The 16,676-nt window shown below is 44.6% G+C and overlaps 1 long non-coding RNA gene across 1 annotated transcript; it reads right to left on the bottom strand.

The window, feature by feature from the left end:
* Positions 1-2,689: 2,689 nt before the first annotated feature.
* LOC128572100 (uncharacterized) lies at positions 2,690-12,784 on the bottom strand. The gene is made up of 3 exons (XR_008376042.1): positions 10,649-12,784; positions 5,924-6,012; positions 2,690-5,319 (listed from the first exon to the last, which is right to left on the bottom strand). It is a non-coding gene; the product is annotated as an uncharacterized LOC128572100 (long non-coding RNA).
* Positions 12,785-16,676: the final 3,892 nt, after the last annotated feature.

The following is a 16,676-nucleotide window of genomic DNA, read 5'->3' as shown; positions in this document are numbered from 1 at the left end:
TACGGCCATAAAAGCCTAGAATATATTCATTCTGGCATTTCTTTCTTCCTGTTTTTATCCATATACTTTTATATTTTATATATGGAGATAGTCATAGGACACATAAAATTGTGTCTCTTAATTGTTTCATTGACAAATGTGTCAAACGGTCTATGAAACCAGGGTATGGTGCCCCATGATCACATTAATGTACACAGCTATGATTTAATAAAAAAAGAATATAAAATATAATTTTTTGTTTTTTGCTTAAAAACTAGGTTTTAGTGTGTGTGTATTTGTTTTCCTTAGACTCTAACTTCTAACTTTCTAACTGGTGATGGTTTGTCTCAAATGATATAATTTAATGTGCTTTATTTAAAAAATTAAAAATGAGTAAGTTTTCATGCATAATGTGATCTTGTATTTGCTCTGCAATGTATAACTATGATGCATGTTATCTTTGTGTAGTGGTGAACGATATGACTTGTATAAATCCTGTTCTCATCATGAAAAAAAAATTGTTTCATTGACCAAGTGTTCCCCAGATTATCACGGGATTCATTTTAGTTGGCTGAATAAAAGTCTATCAGCTTTCTTATTTCTAAAGGCCCACGGTGCCTCGGAGACTCCTCCTCTGGGCACATCTGGCAGTGGGACCATGGCTTCTCTTTCCTCCCTGAGCTCAGAGTGGACAATTCTAAAGCTCATCACTCAGCACAACTATGGCTGCAACTGGGACTGACTGGAGAGCAGGGTGCAGAGACCCGCCCTTCCCCCAGGGCAACTGGGATTCACCGAGGGCGTGAGCCCCTGCAGAAGGGTTTTATCTCTCCAGAGCTCACTGTTCCTTAACATTTGTTTACTTCTTCATTTGAAATAATTATAGATTGCAAAAATAGCACAGAGAGTTCTCTTACTCCCTTTACTCAGTTCCCTCAATGGTTAGTTACTTCTTATGTAGGTATACTACTACCATAGCAACGCAGAAAATTAATAGTGATATAATGTGCACGCACGTGTGTGTGGTGCTGTGCAGTTTCACTGCCTGTGCAGATGTGTGTATCCACCACCCCATCAAGACAAATAACTATTCCAGGCCACATTGATCTCCCTTCAGCTACTTCATCCTACCTTGCCTACCCCCCACCCCCAGCCCTAACCCCTGACAACCAGTTATCTTTCCTCCACCTCTCATTTTGTCATTTCAACAATGTTGTATAAATGAAATCACAGAGTATGTGATGTTTTGAGATTGGCTAATTCTGGGACTGTGCCAAATAAAGCTTTCACGAGCAGGTGCAAGCTTCCATTTCTCTGGAATAAACACCCAGGACTACCAGTGGTGGGCTTAGTTTTTTAAGAAATTGCCACAGCCTTTTCCTGAGGCTCTGTACCATTTTACAGTCCCACTCAGTGTGTGGCGGAGCCAGCCTCTCCACATCCCAGCCAGCATTTACTTGGCATTGAGCATAGGACACAAGCAGGCCAATCCCAGCCTCTCTTGGACCTTAACTGTGATATTGACAGAGGCAGATCTTTACTGAGCTGGCCAATTATGAGGTGTATTAATACTGCCTTTTTAGGCCACGTGCTGTGGTTCACACCTGTAATCCTAGCAGTCTGGGAGGCAGAAGCTGGTGGATTGCTTCAGCTCATAAGTTCAATACCAGCATAAACAAATGTGAGATCTCATCTCTACTAAAAAAAATATATATATATAGAAAAACTAGCCAGGCATCATGGCAGGTGTCTGTAGTCCCAGCTACTCAGGAGGCTGAGGCAAGAGGATTGCTTGAGCCCAAGAGACTGAGGTTGCTGTGAGCTAAAATGATGCCAGGACACTCCACCCAGGGTGACAGTCTTTTTATTTTCTGTATTTTTGGTGCTTTAATGTCTGCAGCCTTGCTGACTCTGGAAAGCCTGGGCCTCCCAGGGCTAGCTAACTCCTAGAGACATCAGAGCGCCTCTGGCCAGTGTGTCTTTCATATGCAAACGAACCAATCAGGGCCCAATCTCCCCTAACAACCTCTTATGTCCAGCTCTAACCCTATCAACCTGCCTCATCACCCCAGGGCCAGTTAATAGACAATTAAGGTAGCCCCTTCATCCTGGAACCAGCTGAAATTACTCACATTGGCCAATCTAAAACCTGCTAATTGCTTACCCTGCCTACCCTCGTCCCACAAAAGCCACACAAACAAAGGCTCTTGCCCATGTGTTTCCCTCCTACCTCAGCTTCTCCACAGACCCTAATGCATCTTGTCTCCCCTCATCCAGCCCACTCCTCTTGGGAACTGTAACAATCTTTTCCATAGCAGTTGTCTCCTTATCTGTTGGCCTTACCATAACTGAATAACAATAAAACCTACATTTTAAAACACGAAGACAATATAATCTTATCTCTGCTGGTAGCCACCGTGAGGGAGGGTGCGTGAGATGAGGCCCACCCATAGAAACAGGAGAGTGTCCTGAGGAGTCATTTCAGGGCCTGGATCCACCTATCCCTGAAAAGCACCCAGATGTCTTAGGTGAAAGGGGGGCACTCGACAGGCAAAGATCTCACAGACCACCAAGGCTTGTACGAAAGGTTTTTATTGGCGAGGGAGGGAAGCAAGGAGAGAGAAAAGAAGAAAGAAGGAAGAAAAGAGAGAGAGGAAAGGGGGGCGGGGAGAGATGGGGAGAGAGAGGAGAGAGAGGAGAAGAGGGAGCACTTGCGCAAGAGACAGCGATACAGGTTCCGTTGCGGGAAGTCTTAGAATGGTGATGGGAGGGCAGAATAGCCAATAAGGAGTTACTGCCCTGGCCGGAAGAGGCGTTAGGGGCAGGCCCTAATTAATCTTGGTCTGTAGAAAGTAGGCGAGGCTTTTCTGGGGGAGGGGCTTTTTATGGGGTAATTAGGTAACACTAGGTACATGAGCAAGTACTTTTTTTTTTTGGCTTAAACTATTTTGAGTTGGATTATCTGTCCCTAGCACCCTAACTGATGCAGGGACAGGCCATGGTGACTGTCCAGGTGCTGTGCGTGGTCTTGCGGGGGACCGCGGTCGAGTTGCTCAGCCTCCCCCTCCAACAGTTCCGACCTCAGCACGTTCTCCTGTTGTCTGATCCAAATCCTCAATTTCTTTTCTTCAATCCTTTCTTGAGTCTAATTTTCCCAGGCTTAATAATCTGAGTCTTTTTAGATTGTCAAAGCGTTAGCTTCTGTTATGTAAAACATGTTCTTTTATCTCTAGCTCCCTCCCACACTGCCCCTCAAGGAATTCCCAAACCGGACCAGACAAGCGGTGGAGGTACCTGGGAACAGGTCAGGCCAAGGCCAGCAGCAAAGGGGCCTCAGGGGGAGATGGCCCTGGTTTGGGGGGGCACGGCTACTGCAGAACCAGGCGCGTAGGTTGCTTCTGTCTCCTGTGTGTGAACAGTCCCATGACAGGGATCCTCTTCCTCTGCCCAACATCAGATAACAGTTCTCCTTTCCCACCCTCAAGACCACCACCAGTCTATAAACGAGGAAACTTGCCTGTAATACTTTAGCTAATAAATGGTGTTGGTGGGACTTACATCCAGGTCTGACTTCAAAGCTCAGGTTCTTTCTACATCAATCAGTATTTTTTAAACACATCCCAGTGCCTGACACTGCATTCTTCGAGCCTGTGAAGGAAGGGGCTGGCTCCACATGGGCAGAAGCCTTTGGAGAGAAGCTGAGGCGGGGGTGTGGTGAGAACCCTGCCAAGTAGCAGGAGCAGAGACCCAACCAGTAGAGCAGCAGCATGAAACAGGATGCTTGTACCCTGGAGCTGACAGCCAGGGGACAGCCAGGAGGCTCTTCTGTTAACAGTGGCCTTGATGGTCCCCAAACCCTGAGGGAGTACATCATTCTCAAGGAGAAATGTTCCCAGCAGCTACCTGCCAACCAAAAAGGGTAGAGCGACTGCTCTGATAACAAAGCTCCCACCCCAAACCTGGGCCTGAGACAGCAGCTGACAGCAGTTTGAGCTCTAACTGCAGAGGCAGCTCTTAAACAAAGCCCACACCCCCAACCCCACTTTCTCTGCTATCCCAGGGTCCCTGCTCTTCTCTAGGCCCTCAACAGTGTGGGGCATTAGACGTCCTCCCTGTCAAAACCAGGGTGCTAAGCATGGAAGGAGGTACCACTACAGGGAGACAGGTCTTAGTGCTGGGAAGAATTTCGTAAATTTAGAGAGGAGCAAAATGGGTGCCCAGCCTTGTGCCTGGTCCTCTCCTGTCTGGTAATGGGATTTCGGACATTGTTAGCAGTTCTGGGTCTGCTACGAGAGCGTCGAGCCACTGCCTACCAGCCCCTTCCACTTCTGCCTCTGTGTAGCGTCACCTCCACCACATGGTTCACACACCCCAAATACCCGTGGTCCTCCATTCAATGTGGCCCGGGCACTGCTAGAGCTGCTGCCTCTGGCCTCTCATGGGCCACCAGTCAGCATGGTAGTTCCGTGGGTGCCCCTCCAAGCTGCCCCTTGCCCACACTGCAAAGGTGAAGCCTGCATTTCCATCAGCTGGGTCGGAGCCCACCCATGCGGGGCTGGCCTGCTGAGGAGCCGTCCCATGGCAGCTGATGGTGAGAAACTCCCGGGAAACCCATTAGAAGCTCTCCCAGTTAGGATCTTCAGCAATTTTTCTAACACTCTTACACTGCTGCAGCCTGTGCAGACATTTGCTCCCTGGCCTCACCCTGCACTCTGCCAGGTACTTTCCCTGACCTTGCCCGCTATTTCCCAGTCAAGCGGTGGGTGGGGGTCCTCCCTCCTGAGCCACAGCCTTCTGAGCCCCTTCAGCATGGGGACTTTTCCAGCACTCTCCTTCAAAACTGTTAAATTTTCAGGAAACCAAGACCCAGAAGATTTAAGATCTCTGTGTCTCGCTTTGTTCACTTGTAAAAACAGTGATAACATTCCCAATGAAGTTGCTGTAAGAATCAAATGAGCAGCGTTCTCGCATGTGGAACAGTGCCTGGCACAGGTTAGTGCTCACCAAGTGCCAGCTGTTGCTTCTGCTGTCCTTCATTGTCTTCATGTTTCCTGGGCCTGGCTCTAGAATTTCTTCTTTAGCCTGTAGCTCCCCAAGCTCAGGGGCCTCCCCCAGCCTTTCAGGAGTAGGAGCTTTTGGAGAGCTGGGTCAGGGTGGCCACTGAGAGACATTTCCCTCCAATGCCCCAGAAGCCAGGTGGTCAGCAATGAGGACATTTAGAGTAAGACTGGACCCAGCCAGCAGGGCCTCTGTCCTGAGGAGACCGACTCTGCTGCCTACCAGATGTGGGTAAGCGAGGGCCTGCCGTAGTCACTCTGCGAAACTGATGCTCTTGAATACCTAAAAGGACAGTTGTCACAGGGTATCCCCAGGAGGCCTTGCAACATCGCCTGATGGACATGTCATCGGCAGGATGCAGGTGTTAGGGTGGCCCTGGAGGGCTGCCTGTAGACGGTGCCCCACACCCACTGTGGCAGGCCGCCCCTCTTGGGCTTTGTGCAGGGTGAGCCCTAGGAGACCACGTGGTGACTCAAGGCTGGGACCGGGTGTGCTCCATCCTGCTACCCACAGACCGGGATGATGTCTGTCCAACCCTGGAGGTGCTAGGGAGGAGGGCGGGTGAGCAGCGGACACGCAGGGTAATGGCGACACCTAGTGGTAGCTGCGGGAATGCGCGGAAGCCGATTGCCGAGCGCAGAGCGGCGCCCGATCTCCCGGGCCGCCTTCCTTCCTGTCTCCCTTTCCTCAGCCTCCCCCTTTCGCCTCGGACAGCAACCCTGTCTCCTTTTCCAGTCACCCTCAGTGCTACCCGCCCCGGCTCCCTCCGCTCCCTACCAAGGAGCAAACTGTCCAGGGTGGGGGCATCCCGGCTCCTTCCCAGGTCCCACTGTCGGGGCTGGTCTTAGGTGGCATTCCGGCCACGCAGCTTTGACTCCAATCTCACCCTGGATGCCTGTCCCCCCAGTGACCTGGGGTCCTTTCCGGTAAGCACCGTTCCTTCAGCTCCTTCTCCCAGGCTCCTGCTAGGCAACGCTGTAGGGAAAAAAAACCTGGGGTAACTTCAAGGTGTCACGCATGGCCCATACCTAACATCTGGCTGCCTGTGTCCAAAGCGTGTAGTGTCAGCCCTGCTGACGGGGGATGGGGAGGAGCTCCCTGCCTGTAACAGGAGGTACTGTTGTGGTGGTGTTTTCACTCGCTATTGAATATTTTGCGTCTTTGTTTTCCCTCCTGGGCCAGGCCAGGACACAGTACAATAATGTGCCTAAGGAAACCCATTATATATGTTTAGCCTCAGTCTAGAAAGGCCAAGGTTGAGGGTGGAGCCCGTGGGATCAAGCAAGTGCACAAGATGCCCAGGGCAGAAGGACTTTGCTGTCACCTCCTGATGAGCTAGAGGTGCCTTTCCTTGGTACACTGAAGACCAACCAAAAGGAATACTCAGGAGGGAAGGATTATCAGTCGTATTGAACTTAGGCCACCTCTGATGACCCCGTATTGATTACATCTGCAAAGACCATATTCCCAAATGTCACATTCACAGGTACCAGGGGTTAGGACCTCAACATTTCTTTTAGGGACACAAAATTCAACCCATAACAACCAAAGAGCATCTGTTACGGTCTTTCAATTAAAAGTAAAGCTTTGGGGGCTGAGCTACCACATAAAGAGTCCCGTTTATGAGTGTGCTTTACACACTGCGAAGATGTACCTGTTTGCCCAGTGACTCCTTTCCCTTTTTATTGGTCCATCAGTGATGCTTTTGTGGTCACTATAATGAATGTTAATGTTTACTCCAGGCTGAAGTGCCAGCTTTTCTCATGTTAAATGTTAAAATGGACTATTAACTTGGAATATGGCCTCTCTCTCTCCTGAGCTGACAAGAACATTCTAATGTCAAAATAAGTCAAGCTGACCTTGCCTTTTCACTGAAGTCCACACTCCTCTGAGCCTGGTCCCAACACCTTGTTACAGCCCAGCCCCAGCTCTCTGCACCTGCTGCACATCTCCGCTCTCCAGCTCTGGGACTCTGCACTGCCCTTCTCAAGGTTCCTTGGGCTTTCATGCTGGTGCCTGTGTCGTGTCTTTCCTGGAAGCCCCTTTCCATATCCAGCTCCCACTGAAAGTCCCAATCTCAAAGGCTGAGTTCAAAGGCTACTTCCTCCAGAAAACCTTCCCTGATCCTCAGGCTTCCTCCTCAGAAGGTTGACCTTCAGTTCAAGCACTGACCACATTCAACTTTGGTCTGAAGTAAACTTATATCTTTTACCCTTCTCCCTACTTCTACTAAGCAATAATGGAGAGAAGTCTGGAGATCACTCAAAAGAAATAACTAAAGTTGCTGGGAAAAAATATATATATATAAAGTTGCTGGAGATGTTTCCCTAGAAAAAAGAAGACCCCCTGGAGCCATATCCCCCAGGCTTCCTTCAACTGCTCAGATTCTTTTTTTTTTTTAATTTTAAGGGACAATAGTAGGGTCCTCAGGAAGGAACACCCACTCTGTGCGCAGGGTTCCTGAAGGGGAAGAGCTGTGGACTAGGGGAACATGATAGGTTTAGAAAAGCTTAGTAGGTGCTATTTGTGCCAGAGTTAGGGTATAAAAGTGTAAGTTTATTTTACATTAGAGAAGGGGAGGGGAGTCGGGGGAAGAGAGAGGGCCTGGAGTGAGAGAGAAGAAAACAGGGGCAGAGGAGAGAAAAGGAGCGAGAGAAGGGCACAGCAAAAGGAAGGAAAGGAAGGAAAATAAGGAAAGGAAGGAAGGGAGAGAAGGAAGAAGGAAAGGAAAGGAAAGGAAGAAAAGAAAGAAAGAAAGACAGTCAGCCCAACTGTTCAGATTCTGTCAGGCCATGAGCTCCTGTGGAAACTATCATTGGGCTGCTTTGGAGGTCTTTACACACATTCACACCTGTGCTTGGCACACACAATGCTCAATACAACCTCCTCTCTGACCTTAAAATAGGAAGATGATCTGGGTGGGCCTGACCTAATCACAGGAGCCCTTTAAAAGTACAGTTTTCTTCAGCTGGACATGGAGGGAAGTCTGAGAGCTTCAGAACACAGGGGATTTGTCCCCTGCATCTGAGATGGAGGCGGCCATGTGGTAAGCACCTGAGAGTGGCCTCTGGGATCTGAGAGCCATTCCCAGCAGGGAACTAGACAATAGGGATTTCAGTCCTACACTAGGAAGGCAGTGAGCTCTGTTGACAATCAGAGGAATCATGGAAGAGGATCTTTCCCTGGTTGAATCTCCAGATGAGAATGCAGCTGGCCTGTCTTGGTTTTAGCCTTATAGGACTCTAAGCAGAGGACCCAGCTGTGATGGGCTAGACCACTGACAATGGAAGCAGTGGGCCAGTAAGTGTGGGTTATTTTCATCTGCTCTATATGTGAAGCGTTTCTTATCTTACTAGCAGTCAGATGGTAGTATGTGATACGTTCTATTGATGGTATCTTAGTACCATGCCATGTTATGGCCAGGCATGATGGCTCTTGCCTATCATCCTAGCACTCTGAGAAGCTGGGGTGGGTGAACTGCTTGAGGTCAGGAGTTTGAGACCAGTCTGAGCAAGAACAGTACCCTATCTCTACTAAAAATACAAAAACTAGTCAGGCATTGTGGCAGGAGCCTATAGTTCCAACTGCTTGGGAGACTGAGGCAAGAGGATGATTTCAGCCCAAGAGTTTGAGGATGCTGTGATCTGTGACACCACGGCACTCTACCCAAGGCACAGAATGAGACTCTAGTTCCATTTGTATCAGCAGAAAATAACTATAAATGTGTACAAGTATATATGTGATATTAAATCCATTCAGAAAAGACTAGAAATACAGAAATATCTGTGAAAAGTTATCTTTGGGGAGGAAAATAGGGTGAGAGAGGAACAGTAAAGATGGCTTTAACATTACACTATGTCTCTGTGTGACTCTCTAACAACAAAAACACCCTACACAAAATTTTAAATATATTATTACATTATTAATATACCATATTTTACTATATATCAAATATATGTTATGTAATAAAGCTTTATAAATTCAAACAGCATGGTAATATTATAGGAATAGGCAGACAGATTAATAGAACTGAATAGAAAGCCTAGAAAATATAAAACATCAATAATTAAAACAGTGTGGTATTAGCATATGACTATTATGGGTAGACCAATGAAGTCCAAAAACAGACCCAAATACATACAAAAGGTTTTTCTTTGAGACGAGAGTCTCACTCTGTCACCCTCGGTAGAGTGCTATGGCGTCATAGCTCACAGCAACCTCAAACTTCTAGGCTTAAGCGATTCTCTTGCCTCAGCCTCCCAAGTAGCTGAGACTACAGGCGCCCACCAGAACACCTGGCGGACACAGAGACAAGGTCTCGCTCTGGCTCAGGTTGGTCATGAACTCATGAGCTGAGGTAATCCATCCGCCTTGGCCTGCAAGTGCTAGGATTAGAGATATGAGCCACCGCGCCCAGCCAGTATGTATAAAATATTAAAATATAAAAGTGAAATTTTTCAGGCAAATAGCTGAGACAATACATTGCCAGCAGACCTACACTACAAAAATATGTTAAGGAAATTCTTCAGGCAGAAGGAAGAAATTCTTCAGGCTCCGGATGGAAAGTCAGATCTACAGAAAGAATCAAAAGCATCAGCAATGGAGATGTTTTGAATTTAAACACAAAACAATTGTGTTTAAATATTTTTTTGTTTCTTAATTTCTTAGAAGATAATTGACCGTTTAAATGAAAAAGAAAATCCCAACAATGTAAGATGGAGTCTATAACATATGTAGAAATAAAATGTATGACCATGACAGTACTAACAATGACAGAAGGGCAATGGACATAAAGTTCTTCTATACGAAGTGAAGAGATACAATCTTATTTAAAAGTAAACTATGTTTTAATGGCTCAGTGCCTGTAGCTCAAGCGGCTAAGGTGCCAACAACATACACCAGAGCTGGTGGGTTCGAATCCAACCCTGGTCTGCCAAACAACAATGACAACTACAACCAAAAAATAGCCAGACCTTGTGGCAGGCACCTGTAGTCCCAGCTACTTGGGAGGCTGAGGCAAAAGAATCGCTTAAGCCCAGGAGTTGGAGGTTGCTGTGACGCCACAGCACTCTACCCAAGGCGACAGCTTGAGGCTCTGTCTCAAAAAAAAAAAAGAAAGAAAGAAAAAAAGTAAACTATGTTTAAAAAAAATTTAAAGGGCACTAAAGGCCTGGCACACGCCTATAATCCTAACACTCTAGGAGGCTGAGGTGGGTGGACTGCCTGAGCTCAGGAGTTCCAGAACAGCCTGAGGACGAGACTCCTATCTCTAAAAATAGCTGGGCATTGTGGTGGATGCCTGTAGTCCCAGCTACTCAGGAAACTGAGGCAAGAAGATGGCTTGAGCCCAAGAGTTTGAGGTTGCTGTGAGCTATGATACCATGGCACTCTACCAAAGGTGAAAAAGACTCTACCTCAAAAAAAAAAAAAAAAAACAAATAAAAATACAACAAAAAGGCTAATAAGCCAAGAGTGGAGATAAAATAGAATCATCTAAAATCTACATCAATACAAAAGAAATCAATAATAGAAGGGAAAAGAACAAAAACAGATGGAATAAATAGAAAAATAATAAGATGGTGGTTTTACATTCAACCATATCAATACTTACATTTAATGTAAAGGTCTAGGCTGGGCATGGTGGGGCATGGTGGCCGAGGTGGGAAGATCACTTGAGCTATAATGATGCCGTTGTACTCTAGCCTGGGCAACAAAGCGATTTTTTAAACAAACTGGATAAAAATAAGACTAGCAATAAGTAAAAGGATAGGAAAGAAATGGAGTCGCCACCTTAACATCAGGCAAAATACATGTCAGAGCAAAGAATATCATCTGGATAATGAGATATTTCACTATTGAATTGCCAGCTCCTCAAGAGTATATAAAAATCTTAAATGTAAGCACAACTAATTATAAAGTTACAAAACATACTGTCAGTTTTTGTTTGATTTTATTAAACTTATTCTAGAAAGTTTTAATTTCAAAAAACTTGTAAAGGTGGTTCCAAGAGTTCCCATATATAGGAAGTCCCCAGATTACAAATGAGATAGGTTCTGTAGTTTTGTTCTTAAGTTAAATTTGTATATAAGTTAGAACAGATACATTTACCTATTACCTGTATTAGTCTCCATTTGTAGGTGTGAGTCAGTCAGAAGGTTGTAACTCCAGGACTTAACTGTAATAGCCTCCATTCATAAGAGCAAGTTGTACATAAGTCAGATGTTTGTAACTTGGGGACTGTCTGTACTCTACATCCAGTTTCCCCTTTTATTAACATCTTCCATTAGTATGGTACATTTGTGCTGGGCACAGTGGTGTATGCCTCTAGTCCGAGCTACTCAGGAGGTTGAGGCAGAACAATTGCTTGAGCTCAGGAGTCCAAGTCCAACCTGGGCAACATAGTGAGACCCTGTCTCTAAAAAATTTTTTTAAATAAAAGGAATGATACATTTGTTAGTAGTAATGAAACAATATTGACACATTATATTAACTGAAGTCCATACTTTATTCAGATTTCCTTAGTTTTTACCTAATGTCCTTTTTCTATTCCTGGATCCTATCCACAATACTACATTTAGTTTCCATGTATCCTTAGGTTCTTCTTGGCTATGACAGTTTCTCAAACTTTCCTTGTTTTTATTTTTTTTATTTTTTGAGAGGGAGTCTCACTCTGTTGCCCTGGGTAGAGTGCTGTGGCATCAGAGCTCACAGCATCCTCAAACTCCCAGGCTCAAGCAATCCTCTTGCCTCAGTCTCCAGAGTAGCTGGGACTACAGGCACCCACCTCAAGGCCTGACTATATTTAGAGACAGGGTCTCGTGTTTGCTCAGGCTGGTCTCAAACTCCTGAACTCAGGCAATCCGCCCACCTCAGTCTCCCAGAGTGCTAGGATCACAGGCATAAACCACCATGCTCAGCCACTTTCCTTGTTTTTAATGACCTTGACAGTTTTTAGGATTACTGGTTATGTTTATAATAGCCCTCAGTTGGGGTTTGTCTGATGTTTTTCTCATGAGAATGGAAGGAAAAGCAAAGTAGTAAAGTACTATTGTTATCACACTATATCCAGGTACAAAGTATCAACATGACCCTTCACATGAACCTTGATCACACAGCTGAGTAGTGACTGTCAGGTTTTCCACTGCAAAGTCACTCAGGCAATTAACATTTCACAAAGGTGCCAACGTAATTTAAGACAGGAAACATACTTTTTCAATATATGCTGCTTAAGCAATTAGATATTCTTATGGGGAAAAAATGAACCTTGACATTTACATATTGCACACATAAAAATCAACTTCAAGTGACCTAAACATGGAAGCTACATGTATACAGCTTCCAGAAGAAAATACAGGAGAAAATCTTCATGATTCTTAGGTAGGCTAAGATTTCTTAGGGTGCAAATAGCACAAACAATAAACAAACTCATAAAGTTGACTTCCTCAAAATTTTAAAACCAATCTTTGAATGTCACTATTAAGAACATGAAAAGGGGGCGGCACCTGTGGCTCAGTCGGTAAGGCGCCGGCCCCACATACCGAGGGTGACGGGTTCAAACCCGGCCCCGGCCAAACTGCAACCAAAAAATAGCCGGGCGTTGTGGCAGGCGCCTGTAGTCCCAGCTGCTCGGGAGGCTGAGGCAAGAGAATCACTTAAGCCCAGGAGTTGGAGGTTGCTGTGAGCTGTGTGAGGCCACGGCACTCTACCAAGGGCCATAAAGTGAGACTCTGTCTCTACAAAAAAAAAAAAAAAAAAGAACATGAAAAGGTATCACCACCATGCCTGCAATCCTAACACTCTGGGAGGCTGAGGCAGGTGGATTGCTTTAGCTCACAGGTTCAAGACCAGCCTGAGAAGGAGGGAAAGAGCGAGACCCCATCTCTACTGAAAATAGAAAATCTAAGGCAAGAGGATCACTTGAGCCCAAGAGTTGGAGGTTGCTGTGAGCTGTGATGGCACAGCACTCTACCCAAGGTGATAGCTTGAGACTCCATCCAAAAAAAAAGGAAAGGGCTAGGGTGTGGAGGCTTACTCCTGTAAATCCTAACACTGTGAGAGGCCGAGGTGGGTGGATTGTTTAAGCTCATGAGTTCAAGACCAGCCTGAGTCAGAGGGAGACCCAGTTTCTAAAAACTAGCCAGGCATTGTGGTAGGCACTTGTACCCAGCTACTCGGGAGGCTGTGGCTAGAGGATGGCTTGAGGCCTAGTAGTTGAGGTTGCTGTGAGCTATGATGCCATGGGACTCTACCCCAGCCAACAGACTAAGAAGACTGTCTCAAAAAAAAAAAGGCAAGCCACAGTTTGGGAAAAAATATATTCACTGTATACATATTTTTCAATATGTGTATATGTATATTTACTATATTGTGTCCAGTAAAGATCATATTATAGATCTTTATTCATAATATATTTTTAAAACTTACATTTCCTTAAGGCGGCAAGCAATCTGATTTTTAAATGCCAAAATAATTAAACATTTCACAAAAAAGGATATCTACATAAATGGCAAATAAACACATGAAAAGATGCTCAACATCATTATTCATGAAGGAAATGTAAACTACAACCACAATAAGATACCAGTTCATGCTCACTACTATGGGTAAAATTAAAAAGACTCACAATATCAAGTGTTGATGAGGTTGTTAACAACAGAAACTTTTATATTTCTCTGGTAGGAAAGTAAAATGGGGCTGCATCTATGGCTCAGTGGGTAGGGCGCCGGCCCCATATACCAAGGGTGGTGAGTTTGAACCCGCCCCGGCCAAACTGCAACAAAAAAAAATAGCCAGGCGTTGTGGCGGGCGCCTGTAGTCCCAGCTACTTGGGAGGCTGAGGCAAGAGAATCGCCTAAGCCCAGGAGTTGGAGGTTGCTGTGAGCTGTGACGCCATGGCATTCTTACTGAGTTTGATAAAGTGAGACTCTGGTCTCAAAAAATAAATAAATAAAGTAAAATGATGCAAACACTTTGGAAACGAACCTAATACTTTCTTCAAATGTTAAACATGCACTTACCATACAACCAATCAATTTTACTCCCAGGTGTTTAACCAAGAAAAATAAAACCCAACATCCATCTGAAGACTTGTACATAAACGTTCATAGCAGCTTTATGAATAATAGCAAAAAAACTAAAACACAAACATCCTTTGACAGGTGAATGAATAAACAAATTGTGATATATTCATACAAGGTAATACTACACAACACAAAAAGAAATGAACTTCTAGGCAGTGCCTGTGGCTGAGCGGGTAGGACTCTGGCCACATATACCTGGTGTGGCAGGTTCGAACCCAGCCCTGGCCAAATGCAACAAAAAAATAGCTAAGCCGGGTGGCACCTGTGGTTCAGTGAGTGGGGCGCTAGCCCCATAAACTGAGGGTGGTGGGTTCAAACCCGGCCCTGGCCAAATTGCAACAAAAAATAACTAGGCAGGGTGGCACCTGTGGCTCAGTGAGTGGGGTGCTGGCCCCATAAACCAAGGATGGTGGGTTCAAACCCAGCCCCAAACTGCACAAAAAATACCTGGGTGTTGTGGCAGGCACCTGTAGTCCCCTCCCGAGGCTAAGGCAAGAGAATCACCTAAGCCCAGGAGGTTGCTGTGAGCTGTGATGCCATAGTACTCTACCAAGGGTGATAAAGTGAAACTCTGTCTCTAAAAAACAAAAAATGAACTTCTAATACATAATTTCGATGCGTCTTAAAAACATGCTAAGACAAATGAGTTAAATATACATATTGTATGATTCCATTTGTAAGGCAGAGCACTCTAAACCAGTGATTTTCAAATGGTGTGCTATGAGAGGATCTTAGGTGTGCCTCAAAATTTAAGATCATTATTTTTGAAAGAAGTTCAAAACATACTAAGTATATTCTTATTTAAATTTTTTTTTGAATCAATATAATTCAAGTGTACCACAGAAGTTTAATGATAGGTTCAAGTGTGCTGTGAGATAGAAAAGGTTGAAAATTGCTGCTCTGAACTATAGTCATAGGAAGCAATTGTTGCCTGGGGCCAGAGGTGGACACTAGGGAGTTGACAGCAAAGATGTGCAAGAAAGCAGTTTGGGTAATGGAAATGTTCTTTATCTTGATGTTGGTGCTGATGGTTTCATTTGTCAAAATTTTGAACTATACATTTGAAATTGGTGCGCTTTTTGTTTACCTCAATTAAGTTGATAAAAATGCATTATCAAAAGTCAAAAGTTCTGCTTTGGGAGTTGTTCTCAGTGCATTGCTTTCTGTGGCCATTGGTGCTCCCCAGGATATCCTCTCCATTATCCTTTGGCCACAGCTGAAGAGAGTATTTGAAAACACGACCTCCTCGGGGTCTGATAGGGCCTCAGATGTAGGTCTGGCACAGTCAGTCTCTGGTTCTGTCAGCATCTTTTTTTTATTGCAGTCAGAGTTGCAGCAAGAGCCAAACCCAAAACCTTACCCAGACTATGTCTCTCTGGAGGCTTAATTACAGGTGCTTTGGGTCCCTTTAGTTTTTCAGTCTTCTCAATGCCACTGAGAGCTCTCAGTCACCCCAGGTAGAGTACAGTGGCATCATCACAGCTCATAGCAACTTCCAAACCCCTGAATTCAAGAAATCCTCTGATCTCAGGCTCGAGTATCTGGGATTACAGGTGTGTTGCCACCATGCCTAGCTAATTTTTTCTATTTTTGGAAGAGATGGGGTCTCACTTGTATTCAAGCTAGTCTTTAACTCCTGAGCTCAAGCAATCCTCCTGCTTTGTCCAAAATGTTAGGATTACAGGTGTGAGCCACCACACCTCGACAGTGGTTTTTCATCCATCCAGCCTTTTATGTGGAGTATTCACACTGTTAGTGCTGATATGTGGGATGCTCTTCTCTTCAACATGTTGGATAATACCCTGTTGTTCTGTTTGCCTCTTGTGCTATAGATCTGTGAACTATAACTTTTGGGTGTTTTTACAATGGTTTTATCTATCTAATCACACTATTACATGTATAATGCACTTTTCAGCATTTCCAATAGGGCAGGTCTGGTAATGACAAATTCCCTTAGCATCTGCTTGTCTGAGACTGACTTTATGCTCTGTTTGGTGCATACACATTTAGAACTGCTATATCTTCTTGACAGAGTGACCCTTTCATCACCACATAATGTCCCTCTCTGGTATTTCTGTTTTGAAATCTAGTTTATCTGATATTGATATAGCTGATTACTTGTTTCCTTTGATTGGTTTACCTGATGTATTATTTTTCTATACTTTCACTTTTAGCCTGCCTATTTTGCCATTTGAGGTGAGTTTCTTGTAGACAGCATATAGTTGAGTCATGTTTCCTAATTCATTCTGCCAGCATGTCTTTTAATTGGTACATGCAAACCATCTCATTTAGTGTAATTGATATTTTGGCAGATAAATCTGACATTTTATTATTTTGTTGCTTTTTCTGTGTTCTTTTTACTGCTCTGTTGTCAGTTACTTGAACATTTTTTATAATTCACTTTATAATGTTTTTGACTATGTTTCTGTATAGCTTTGTCAGTAGTTGAACTAGGTATTATTTTATTGTATATTCATAATTTATCACAGTCTACTACAGTTATTTTACCAGTTTGAGTGAAATGTAGAAAACTTACATTCCCCTTACTCTTCCCTGTTA

The sequence above is a fragment of the Nycticebus coucang genome, chromosome 19, assembly GCF_027406575.1.
Source record: "Nycticebus coucang isolate mNycCou1 chromosome 19, mNycCou1.pri, whole genome shotgun sequence".
In the NCBI taxonomy this organism is placed as follows: domain Eukaryota; kingdom Metazoa; phylum Chordata; class Mammalia; order Primates; family Lorisidae; genus Nycticebus; species Nycticebus coucang.
Note: the sequence above shows the minus strand (reverse complement) of the source record. Positions and strands in the feature narration are given on the sequence as shown.